At 34.8% G+C, this 13,290-nt stretch overlaps 1 protein-coding gene across 1 annotated transcript in view; it reads right to left on the bottom strand.

Moving 5' to 3' along the window:
• Ranbp3l (RAN binding protein 3 like) overlaps window positions 1-13,290 on the bottom strand; it is an 83,808-nt gene that overhangs the window by 9,380 nt on the left and 61,138 nt on the right. The window contains exon 15 of the transcript XR_007347472.1: window positions 535-623. The gene's annotated coding sequence lies outside the window, so the exon portion shown is untranslated. The remainder of the gene's footprint in view (window positions 1-534; window positions 624-13,290) is intronic.

Genomic DNA, 13,290 nt, shown 5'->3' with positions numbered 1-13,290 from the left:
TTTATAAAACCTAATAGCTGCTATTTGAAATTCAACACATTTCACTGAGTGGCAGACACTAAAACAGAGAATAAAATACTTTGCAATTTTCATGTTCTCATACTGATTCTCTAGTACACACATAAACATTTAATGACTACATTTAGTCCCAGGTTAACTTATTTCTTAATAATTTTCAAACACTCAAAAGAATATTATAATAAACACCATATAATCTACAATTCTTCTTTATGAAATAAAACATTATATATATACAATTGTAGCCTGCTGTGTACTGAATTAACTCTTTGCATTAAAGGCACTTCTGTGGCAGACCAAATAACTGAAAATACCTATGAAATTTTCAGAGTACAATAAAAATTTACTTTCAGAAAGCTATAAAATCAGGTCCATTAATCTCAACATAATATTCTAAAAAATTATTTTATCATAACAGTCTTTACTAAAAATTTAAGGATTAGCTACTAGTACAAAATAAAAAATTCCAAGTCTTAAACATAAAAGCCCACCCATGACCCCATCCCACAGACTTACCGTAAACTATCTATAATATGTTCTACATTTTTGGTGTGAATATGATGTCGTTCAAGTAGTCCACTGTAGCTAGAGCCTTTCAATGCAAGCTATATCAAAATATAAGAAATGTTGTTTTACTATTTATTATATATGATGTTATAATATTACATCTTTTAAAAGACCTATATAGAATTTTCTTATAGGTATATTTTAATGACTATCTGTGAAACCTACAAGGTCAAATTGAACTAGAAAGTCTGATTTCAGACAAGCTTAATTTAGTTTGAATATCAAATATAGCATTAAGTTTAAACAGGATATCAAAACTGCAAGTTTTAAAGTTTAACAGGTTTTTTTGTTTGAGTGTTTCTTTTTACTATATTACTTATAGTTTCTTTTTACTATATTACCTGAAGACCAAAGACAAACTAATATTGTTAGAGGCACTTAAGATGACCTTTATTCCACTTGGATTTACTATTCTTGTGTTCAGACTTATGAACTGTATTTGAAATTTACCCTACACAATTTACACAGAGTTGATTAGCCCCCTGAGAAAGGATTTTTTTTTAACTTACAGTCACATATCCTTCAACATTTATTTTTCCTAATTGGTTGGAGTAGTACCGTATAACTATCTTACCATTAATAGTTTCCTTTTAAAGTATATGTCTTCTAAAGAATCCACAGAGTAAAATGTTGAGAGAAGCTCAGAAATATCCTCAATGAACATCCATTTTAATCAAGTAGAAAATCTGTACATTGGAGTAAATGCTAGTAGAATTCAAAAGCATGTTATTTTTCTTCCCTCTTCCAAATTCCTTTATAACTTTCTTTATGGTACAGAATCAACTTTTCAAGTACTTATCCAATATAAAATCTTAAGTGTTTTATTTTATTTTAAATCACTATACTATTTACTAAATAACATATAAGGTAAAAGCAAATTTTAAACAATAATCTTAATGAGTATTTGTTTTCTTTTCCTTTTTGAGGAGGGAGAGGGATTGTCAGGGATTGAACCCTGGGCCTTACACATGCCAGATAAGCACTACGCCAAATCCCAGTCCTTCCTGTTCTGGACAGGGTCTCAGCAACTTGCCTAGGCTGGCCTCAAACTTGTGATCTTACTGCCTCAGCCTCCTGTGTGCCATCTCGTCCCCCTTTCATTTTACTTTTTTAAAGTTATAAACATAACACTAACAATATGGAGGATGCATAAAGAAAATTTTAAAATAACCTTATTACTCTGGGATAATTTGTGTTAATACTTTGTTACCTGTGTTTCCAGTCTTTTGCCTACAAATACTAAGAGTATTAAAATAGTTTGGTCCTCACTTTATAATCTAAGGATAACATATATTCCTCAAAAAAAGGAGCTAAAGAAACATTTGGCTACTGTGAAAATACATAGATGACAATTCTCAGTAGATTAGAGAGTTTGTTCAAGAATTTATTGCCTATCCATAAACCTCATTATATTTAGAGCCAATCAATGTCAAAATGTTATTTTAGAAGGGAAGTATGACAAGGTAATAACTGGATAATCCTTCATCTACTTTAATCAATAAATCAGGTTTGAAAAACTATTCTTAGAGAAGAATTTCTAATTATGGATGAACAAAGCATTAATATTCAGACTACTGCTGTCATTACTCAGCCATGGATTGATTGACCAAAATTGGACTACCTACCTCCCAAAAGTACAGACTGAAGTGTCTTTCTTTTCTCTTTTCCTGTGATCGCTACTTTCAAGGTTTTAAAAGAAACCTGTATGTTGTACAGATGATTCCAAACTGCTATCCCTAACCTTTAGGGTTCAACATGATTTATCCAACTATCTGTTTGACATCTTTCTTAAGATGTCTAATAGGCATCTCAGATTAACATGTTCAACATCAAACCTTTCATTTTCTACCTCAAGGATTCTCCACGTAAGACTTAAGCCAAAAATCATCCTTTCCCCCCTTATTCTCACATCCAGTACTAAATCCTAGGTCTGATACATGTACATCTTTCCTCCTCACCACCACTTCTCATGATCTCACATTTGAATCACTACACAAGCCTCTAGTCAGGGCTCCCGACTTCTACTTCTACTCTTGGCCCCTGTAGCATACCATGCATGTCTCACTCTCAGCTTAATGCCAAGAGATATGGAGGTGTCTTGACTATCCAAGGACTAGCTGATCTGACTTCTGCTCCCTTCTCCTACCTCATTTTCTCTTTTCATTCCCTACATTCTAGTCTCATTGGCTTATTCTCACAAAGCTGTTTCTTCTTTGCTTGCTGGAATGTTCTCTATCCCCCAGCACAATCCTGGCTCTTCTCTACTTTGGGTTGTGAGGACGGTAGCTATTGGTGCTGCAGTCTCAGCTACAACAGCCACCACTGCCAATTAATCCATTCCAAACCTGTTAGCTTCCTTAAAAGCATTTATCACACCTAAGATTATCTTGGGTATTTTTTTTAAATCTCTTTGTCTCCCCTTCCTAGTATGTAAATACCAGGAGAGCAGTGATCTTATATTGTTCACCACTGTACCCTCAGCGCCTAGGTGCTGGACAAGTAAGTATTTATTGAATAGATTCATTCGTTCGTGCATGTTTCAGCTTTGGGAATGGGATTGCTTAGGACACGTTTCAGAAAAGCAAAATAGGACACAGGCAGATGCCGTAGAAAGTAACTCAGCTAAGTGACAAAAGTGTGCAAAACAGGTCAAGAGGGAACACAGGAAGATTAGTTATTGTAGTACATTATTTTGTTACAGGAATTGCTTTTCACGATCACTTTACAGTGAACACTTTATGTAGACTTAAGCTCTAAAATTATATGTATTCAATATACTGACTACAGTGTTCTTTTTTTCCCCCTGTGTTCATTTAAGAATTAGTTGAGTTCGATCAAATGTATTTTAAATGGAGCACTGAAAGTTGCCAAGGACTCCAAGAATGAATACAAACACACAATAAGTCTATTATAACATTTTGTCAAATTGACTGCTTCTGACCTGCTACAAATAAAACTTTTAAGGGTAGCTTAAACTGCAATTCCCCATCCAAATTTTTGATATGTTACAATTTTGGGTTTGGACTATATAAACCTTAGCCCTGTAAATTCTATTTTGTTGTTTAGAAATGTATGAATTCACTTCCTTGTCCTCAGGAGGCTCCAGGAAATTCAGAAACTCAGCAGCTGATTAAGTGGCTTAAGATAGTGAAAAATCTAGTTTGTGGGGGAAAAAATCTACACTTGATCTTAGCCAAAAGGCCGAGAAGCGATGGGAAAAAATCTTTGAGAACAAAAGCTTCAACTTTTCTATGATTGCTAGCAACACTAAAATTTCTTAAATTCCAAGTCTAAATATGAAGTTCACTTAGTATCAGAATACTCAGCATTGGAGCAGAAATGTCATTTCATAAATTCTTATTCCCACTCAAACTTCTTCTTGTAAACTAATTCTCTAATAAATCATGTTCAACATTCATTTAGCAAATACAGGTCTTTGTATTACTTATTTTCCTTAAAGCTCCAGCTGGATGGCTGACTGAACTTTATTAACAAGAAGTAATCTAGGGGGTTGGGTATATAGCTTAGTTGGTAGAGTGTTTGCCTCCCACACACAAGGCCCTAGCACCACACACACACACACACACACACACACAAAAAAAAAAAGTAATCTAGGCAGATAAGTGAGAAAGCATTTAAGAAAATCACTTAAACAGCATCAACTACAAAGTTTTAACGTACTATTCAACTGGCTCTTACATTTGTATAATATGCAAAAAACTGGTAAAAATTTTACTATTTCTAAAAATAACAATTTTAAACATCTTAGTCATAAAAAAATGAGAACAACATGAATTCTTATAAAATGTTTTACAAAAGGTTAGAGAAGAAATGTAGAATGCATTCTGATCTCTGCAATGTTCCACATTAGTAGCCAAATAATTTTTTCAAAACTTGTTAATCCTTCTCTCCATTAAAAATAATGAATATAAAGACACTTAAAGGTGCATCTAAATGGATAAATAACATATGGTATATACACACAATGGAATATTACTCAGCCATAAAGAAGAATGAAATTGTAGCATTTGCCAGTGAATGAATGGAACTGGAGAATATCATACTAATGAAATAAGCCAATCCCAAATAACCAAAGGCCAAATGTTCTCTCTGATATATGGATTCTAATCCATAACAAGGGAGGGTAAGGAGGAGAAGTATAAAGTTCATTGGACTAGACAAAGGGTAATGAAGGGAACGGAGTGGAAATGGGGGGAATAGGAAGACAGTAGAATGAATCAGACATAACTCTCCTATGCTCAAATATGAATATACGGCCGGTATAACTCCACATCATGTACAACCACAAGAATGGGATCCTAATTGGAATAGGTTGCACTCCTTGTAATATGTCAAAATACACCCTACTGTCACGTATATCTCAAAACAATAAAAAGGTGCATCTAAAATATCTATAGACGAATACATTTCAGTAGTAAGCAACATTTTCTCCTATAAAAACTGCCAAAAAGCCAGACTTTGCACATTTTAAGGTCAGATGTTACAGTTTTATAATTTTCTAAGTGGTCTGTGACATTTTCATTAAATTATCACCAACATTTTTTACTTAATCCAAACAAACATATTACAATTACAAATTTTAAAACTTGGTTTACCACTCATTTGAGTGTTACTATTTTGTACTTCAAGCAATTTCTATGAAAGCTCAATAAGGGAAGAAGTTCTGTCTTCTTAAATTTAATACATCTGAGATGCAAACTTTTGAGATAAGAGCTTAAATAAATGCACTCTGAATAATTTAAGTATCCTTAAAGTCATACACACTTAACCAAGTGGTAGACTCAGTATTACTAAAAATTGCCTAATTAAGAATTAGTAAATCCAATATTCACCTATTATGTTCAGGCCTAGTGCACTGACCCCTACAAATTTTTTTTAGATATATCTGATATTTACCTTGGATGATTTCTATTCACTTACTCTTTTTCCCAGACTCTCACCTTTACTTCCCCTATTGTTCTCTACTTCAGTGTTCCTTTTGTTAATTCTGTTTACATCCTCTCTTATACTTGGTATTGCTCCATCTTTGGTATCCTTATCTCCCCACTCCAGGGATTTGACCTACCAAGTACTATAAAAGTTAGCGACTTTAAAATTTATCTTGTCAGCCTAAGCATTTCTCTTTTAATTTTTATTTATTTTTCTTTTTAGTTGTAGATGGACACAATAACTTTATTTATTTTTTTAATATGATGCTGAGAAATTGAACCCAGGGCTTCACTTGTGCTAGGCAAGCGCTCTATGACTCAGCTGTAACCCCAGCCCCCGCCAAGTCTCTCTCTTGAGCTACAGGCTCGAATTTTCAAATGCCTATCTTTACATTCACCCACAGGTAGTTCAAATACATCTCCCCCAAAAGATCTAAACTTGATTACATATCTCCCCCTATAATTCTGCTCTTCTGGGCATTATATGTCAGTTAATTTAGTAAACAGAATAAACCTTAATTCTTCTCTCCCAGTTAATCTGCACAGCCAGGCAGTGATGGAAGTCCAATAATTATTCCCATAAACTGTTTTTCCAAAGTGTGTCCAGTACGTGCATACTGGCACTACTGCAGTTCAACTCTTATCAGGGCTAATACAAAAGCTTGTCTTCAGTTTTTCTAAAATAGTCTCTCCTTCAATGTCTTAGACTAATACAATCCCCCAACCATCAGAAGTCTGTTTTCATACTATTCCCAAAATGCTGAAGTCATAGAAAAATTGGCCCCCATGCCCTCATTCCAGTGGGAAAATACAAAGAGTCTGAGCAAGGATGGTATTCCACTGTTAAAAAGGTTTGAAACCAACTAGAAGAGAAAGCTAGCTCCTTAGTATGACAGCTCACATCTTATCATGTCCAGCCTACCTGCTGGCCTCAATATGCTCACTCCTGAGCAATGATTTTTCAAGCTACCCTTACAATGAATTTTAAGCTGGTTACAATTACAGTTAGCATTCTGATTATACAGAAAATAAAATACACTATGTAACTTGGCTAACCTGTTTCCTGTTTTCCTCTATTTCAAAAGTAAATAGTCACAACATAAAATATTTCTGACGGTGGACTACAGTTTTAAAAGCTTGAGGTTTTGTTAACTGCAAAATAAATTTCACCTTATCTTCCTAGTATTGTTATGTTCCCTTCACCCATATAAATTCTTCCACATTCTTCGATACTTAATCTAAATATCTTAAGATACATTTCACCTTCATCATACTGGCAAAAATGTTAAAATTTAGCAAGTGTGAAAATGTGTGGATTCAGGGACTCAATCAATGCTTCTGGGAAAAATTATTTGTACTTCTAAATGAAGCTTAACCCAATTATCCAAACAATGTAGTAGTATACAGCATTTAAAATGAACATGTATCAACAAAGCTAAAGTTCAAAATCAACAGTAAATAAGAAAAACATATTTCTAAAGAATAGACACATATTCTAAAAAAAATGTATCATTGGATATAACTTTTCAAGACACACAAACTAATGTTATACCTGTCTGTGGATACATATTAACAAATGTAGAAATATGTGCATAAGAATGATATACACCTGTATAATTCTGGAGAGGTAGGGAGCAGAAAAAGTTGGTTAGATAGGTCTTTCATTGCAACTATAACATTTTCTTTTAGAAAAACTTGAAGTTAATATGGAAAAAACGTTAATATCAGCTAAGTCTAGATAACTGAATACACAGGTATCTTGTTAAGTTTCTAAAATTTTTCTATAGATTTAAAATAAACCATAACTGAAAAAATCTATTAAAATTTTGAAAAAAAATCAAATGTCTTTCTTTTTTTCTTCTCTTTATCCTTCTGCTTCCTAACCTATCTCTCCATTTTCTGTATTCCCATGGACCACTTATAATACCAAGTAATATATTTTCTCCATAGATTTGGAAACTCTCTTCATCCTTAATTCTCCCAATCCTAGAAGGATGTCTGGTAGTTTGGCAAGTGCCCAGTAAATGGCTTGATGAATAAATAAAGATGATACTTAAAACAAATTAACAAATTTCCTAGATGCTGGTGACACTAAAAAATACCTGCTACACTGTCATTATTTAAAGTAGATCATAACTTTAAAAATTATTTTCCTATTACAAAAATACTTCTTTAAAGAAAAGCAAGACTTCAAAGGTATAGGTTCCTCAAAAAAAATCATTTAAAAAACACTATACAAGCCAAGGTAAATTAAACAAATCTTCAGTTCGCTTCCATGATCTACCTTAGTAATACACCTGTATAATTTAAGTGACTGAATCAGTGCTTTTTTAAGTACATAATTGTACGAACTTTCATTTAGGAAGAGGGAGACAACTGGGTAAACCCTCCCTGAATGTAAATGTTTTACAAAGGCTGGTCTGATTTTCTGCACAACACACACCCAATGGCCTATTATGAAGGAAAAAAAAAAGATAATGAATTTTCCTAAGACACAAAATAACTGGCACACTTGTTTATATTGTGAAAGGACAAATTTCTGTAAGATATTACAAAGTTCTTGATAATGAAATAAAATCAACTTACATTTTACCAGTTGAGATATTAATGTTCCCCAATAAACACTTTCACTTACTTAGAGCTTAAGTCATATAATTAAAAATACAAGAAAAGTGACAACATGAAAAATTATGTTATTTATAATCTCATGACTGGCCACATATTTGTAGTTTGCACAATCCTTCCTGAGGTACTGCCCATACACAGTGAAGGTTGAAAATCAGAGCTCTAATAGTTAATGGCTCTGGAGTGGTGGCATTTCAGCTAGTGTTATATTTAATCCTTCTACTTCTTTATGAGTCTCCTATTCGCAAATATTTATGAAAATGTGTTTACCGTAAGCCTCTATTTTCTAAGTTGTGTTCCACCGAATTTTGTTTTCTGCCCAACCCCCCAACCCCCCCCAAAAAAATCCTGTGGTCAAATAAAAATCAACCTTTCTTTAGACTGATGTTTCTCAAATATATTTAACCTGACCCCTTTCAAAGAACCAGTGTTGGTAACCTCTGCCTTAAGCTTTTAGTAACTAACATCTGAAAGACCCACAGCTGGTAATAAGGCCCTGGAAAGGAACAAAGTTGGTCCACAGCCTCAGGGAGAAAAAAATTAAAATTAAAGAACATCACAAACATTCACCACTCTTTCTAGGAAGAGAGGGGGGCAGGAATCAAAGAGGATGATAAGATAGAGTTCTAGTCCAGAAATCCATTTACAGTTGAGAAGAAAATAATCACAAATAAATACTAAGAAAATATAATGAAGAATACCTAACCCAACCTTGGTAGCAGAGAGAAACAGGGACACAAACTGGCTAACAAGGTTTCCTGAGAAAGAAATGTCTGAGACTTAGCTCACAACAGGAATTAGATAGAGGTTGGAGAATAGCATTCAACACAAAGGGAGCTTCAAAGGAAAAGACACTGAGAGATGCAAATCAAATCTCCCTAAAATATCATTTTTCACCTACTGGGTTAGTAAAGATTCCAAAATTTGATAAACAGTTTATGAAAACACAGGTACCCTCACACATTGCTGATTAAAGTAAACTGGTATAATCTTTTAAGGCAATTTGGCAATACTTACTAAAATTTCATATGCTTGTGCCTTTTGACTCAGCAATTCCACTTTTAGGTATTTATCTTAGAGCTTGATTTACACACATATAAACACAAATTTTATTCACTGAAGAATGTATTTAATAGAAGGTCAAATCAATTGAAGTGTTAAATAATGTGCACATAATGGAATAACATGAAATAGACACTATTAAAGAATGAGAGTGTTCTTCATGCCAATCTCCACAAATACCATTAAGCTAAAAAAAGTGAAGAGTAATTTAAGTAGTATGTTATCATTGAGTAAAAAGGGATGGGGTAAAGAATGTTTCCACTGCTGATGTGTATATACAGACTATTTCTATAAGGAAACAGAAGAAACTGATGTTAGTTGCAGGGACCAAAACCGAATGACAGATGACAAAAGAAAGTCTTTATTGTATAATATTCTGTATCTTTTACATTTTGAGCCATTTTAATGTGCTACTGATCCATAAATAAATTATATCAGCATGACATCTAATGGAAATTAAAACTGTTTAAAATTGCCAAAATATAAAATTCAAGACAAGCGATCAGAAATGAAGCTCACGAGGCTGACAGACACCCCAGTCCAGGAAGGAATCATTGTTGAAACTACAACAGTGTTTCTCAAAGTGTGAGCAGGGAGCCACTTACAAACCTGGGGAGCTGGTTAAAAAACACAGAACCAGGGAATTAGGCCAAAGAATTAGAAATGTTAAGGGTGTGGTTCAGAGAAACAAAGTCTGGGAATTCTCCACCAGTCAAATCAAAATCTTGTGGGCTAACATTCAAACATCTGCACTTTAACAAGTTCCCTAGGTGACAAAAGGTTATGGAGCTGTTGAGGAGTTGTAAGCAGAAGAGCTAAGTGACCAGATGTTCAGTTTTAGATAGACCACTTTGGTGCCTGGGTCTAGAAGATTTGAGAGGAGTAAGCTTCAGTTAGAAAGAAGGGTCTGGCAGTACTCCAAATGATGTTCTTTAATTTGATAAATATTCACACTGTATACAATACACTTACTGCATACCATGTGGCAAAAGTATTATCTGCCTTAGAGCTACAACCTAAGCTGCATGATCTTTTTCAGGAAACAAAGAAAACAAATCCAAGGCACTGCACCTCCCAAATCAGTTAAGAAGGCAATAAATAGGAATAATTTATATACAATAATAGAGGTGCTATTAAATGAAATTATTCTATTCCATTATTAATTTTATTTAAAAACCTAAAACTAAAAAGGGGAACTATTAAAGTTGCCTCTAAAATTATGAGACTTAGAATGAAGTTGATGAAACTGATTCCTTATTTGATATATATAAAAAGACATGGGCTGGGGCTGTAGCTCAGTGGCAGAGCACTGGGTTCAATCCTCAGCACTGCTTACAAATAAAAAAATAAGGCATGCTGTCCATACACAACTACAAAAAAAAATAAAGAAATTTAAATCAAATTTTTTCTTTGGCCAATTAGATATGTTTCTGGTATCAAAACCCTTTCCAAATTAGTTCTGTTTCATCTAAAGATATAATTTGTGATTATTGTGGAACCTGATTAAAAGTTTCACATCTACCAACATCTACATCTCTCATAACACAAATAAATTGTAGTAATAGATTCATTGATTATTGCAAAGTCATGAGACAAGAGAGGTAAAATCCTTGACTAAAAATTTGTTCAATCAATAGGCAGAAAAGCAAGACTCAGAAATATAAAGCAGTATAAAAGAGTAACTGAAAGTCAAAAGTTTAACCCAGCTTGAAGGACATAATCCTGTTCTCTCTACAGGTTTTTATCAACTAAAAAGATATTTCCTCTAATTGCTTATTTCTACAAAGTTAGAAACCCAGGAGGCTTGGGGTATAAAAGTACACAGGCACTCTGACTTTCATCTGCCATTTGCATTTTAACAAGTACCCTAATAGAGATCTATTTTACATTAAAAACAACAACAACAACAACAAAAGAGAATGTTTTGATACAGAATCAAGTTACTGTGACACATGCCAGAAGAGTATTTGGCCATTTCTTTAATATTCAATTCACATAATTAATATATCTTAACAATTCACCCCAACAATACAGCAAACAACATTTATGTTCTTATCATGTCTATTAAGAATTCCATGTTAACCTCACACAGCCCAGTATTCTTTGGCCTGTTCTGTTCCTGACCTCTGATCTGAGCTATATCTAATGTTACTGCATTGCTGAATATTAGCCTTAATATAAATGTAAAATAATTTATTATTAGTTAGGAACTAATCCAATAAAATTATAACATCATCACCAACAAAAACTATTCCACGGCCTGACGATTACAAAACTGTATTTTATGGTCCATTAGTTATACTTCAAAGCTTTCTTTTTCAAAACAGAATTACCTAGCAATAGACAAATATTTACCTATCCGCGATTTCCACATTCAGAGAGGGTACACTGGTAGTTTGCTTTTTAAAGACTTAACTGATTTCGCTACATAGTTTTTATTAGTAGCAATCTTGTTCAGAAGTCCAAGAGTTCATCCCAATTCAGATGCCGCCTATTTTCCTGAAGCCTTGAAAAATGTTAGCACTAGAAAGGACCTTGAAGGCTATCTACTCCAATACTAGCATTTCTTCTACAGAATACTGAAAGCTGAAAATACTAAACAAAGTGTATCATTTTCACCCAGAAGTTAAAAATAGGAAGTTAACCACACAGAAGCAGAGCCCAGAGCTCCTGACCCCCAACCCCCCACTGTTTGATTATACCCATTGAGTGTACTACTTCAATTCTTTCTTTTTGGGGTGTTTTGTTATTGTTGTTGTTGTTGTTTTAGTGTACTACTTTAACTTGGACAAAAATTGTATTAAAACACTATGCATTCATGACACTTAAGTTTCTAAAAAGTGAACCTTGCTAAATTAGGCATACAATCCAAAAGACACACCCCTTTCCCAAAATAGAAACAATGTACTTTCATCTGACTTTACCATTCCCTACCTCACCCCAATTTCAATCTCTTAACACAAGCTCAACTACCCTAGTCTCCTCTTCACTGTTGATTTTATTCTTTAAATGCTCCAGGTGTTTTATATAAACTGCTACCTTCAAACACTTAGAAAATAAATCTGCCCCTAAATTTCCATCAGGTGAATGAAGGAGCCCTCTTGGATTAACCCATCCAAGAAGATTTAGTACTTAAGCAAAGATTCACAGTTGCATTTTGATGTCTACAAAATGACTATGCTGAAGATTACAAAGAAAACCAGGTGTTTAGAACAGGCGGCCTACTAGAGTATTAAACTCATAACAATTAAATGCAGTTAGTTTCAAAGCCTTTGATGCACAGATCTCTAAAAGATTTTTCAGGACATATTGGTCTTGGCAGTATGAGTCACTCTCCATTTCCAAAAGCTGGTGAATACGGACATGGAATCAAAAATTTTCAAAAGGCCGGGGGCGTGGGGGGGGGGGGGGAGGTGGCAGTGTCCAACGCAGTGTTCTACCCCTTGTATTTATATACTTCGTAAAGATATTAATATACTAAATATAGTCTACCGTGGAGGCATGACATTAGAGACATGGGCTTTTTTATTTCACATGTTACCCAAGCTACTTGCTCCTTTTACTTTCTAACTTTTCCACTTAAAAACATATATTCAAGTTTAATCTCCTCCTTTGCCCTTCCCAACACCAGACACCCGTGCTTTGAAAACAAACTAAGACCCCTGTCTAACAGCCACCATTCCAGCATGTTAAAAGCGGGCTTTCCCGGAGTGTCCCAGGCCTGGGCGGTCTGGCAAAGTAAAAGGGGGTGTGTCCGCAGTACCTTCGCCCTCTTTACCGCAGCCCACTAAGGCACTCAGAGGCCCACTTTCTCGCAGCGGCTTCGGGAGCTGTTTCCAGGGCGCCCGGATCTCAAGCCACCCACCCACCTTTCTGGGGGCTGGAGTTGCTTTTCACCTCAAGGGGATGACAGCAGTGGTGGAGAGAGCACAAGTGAACCCCCAAGCCCCTCTCTACGGAGCCACACAGTAGCCCCTTTTCCCAAAATAAGGCAGCCTCGGCCCCCCTGCCTGGAGGTCTCTGCGCTCACCCGGACCCGTCCCCTCGCCCATCCCATCCAAGCCCCACA

Source organism: Marmota marmota, unplaced genomic scaffold, assembly GCF_001458135.2.
Source record: "Marmota marmota marmota unplaced genomic scaffold, marMar, whole genome shotgun sequence".
In the NCBI taxonomy this organism is placed as follows: Eukaryota; Metazoa; Chordata; class Mammalia; order Rodentia; family Sciuridae; genus Marmota; species Marmota marmota.
This window is presented reverse-complemented; position numbering and strand designations above follow the sequence as displayed.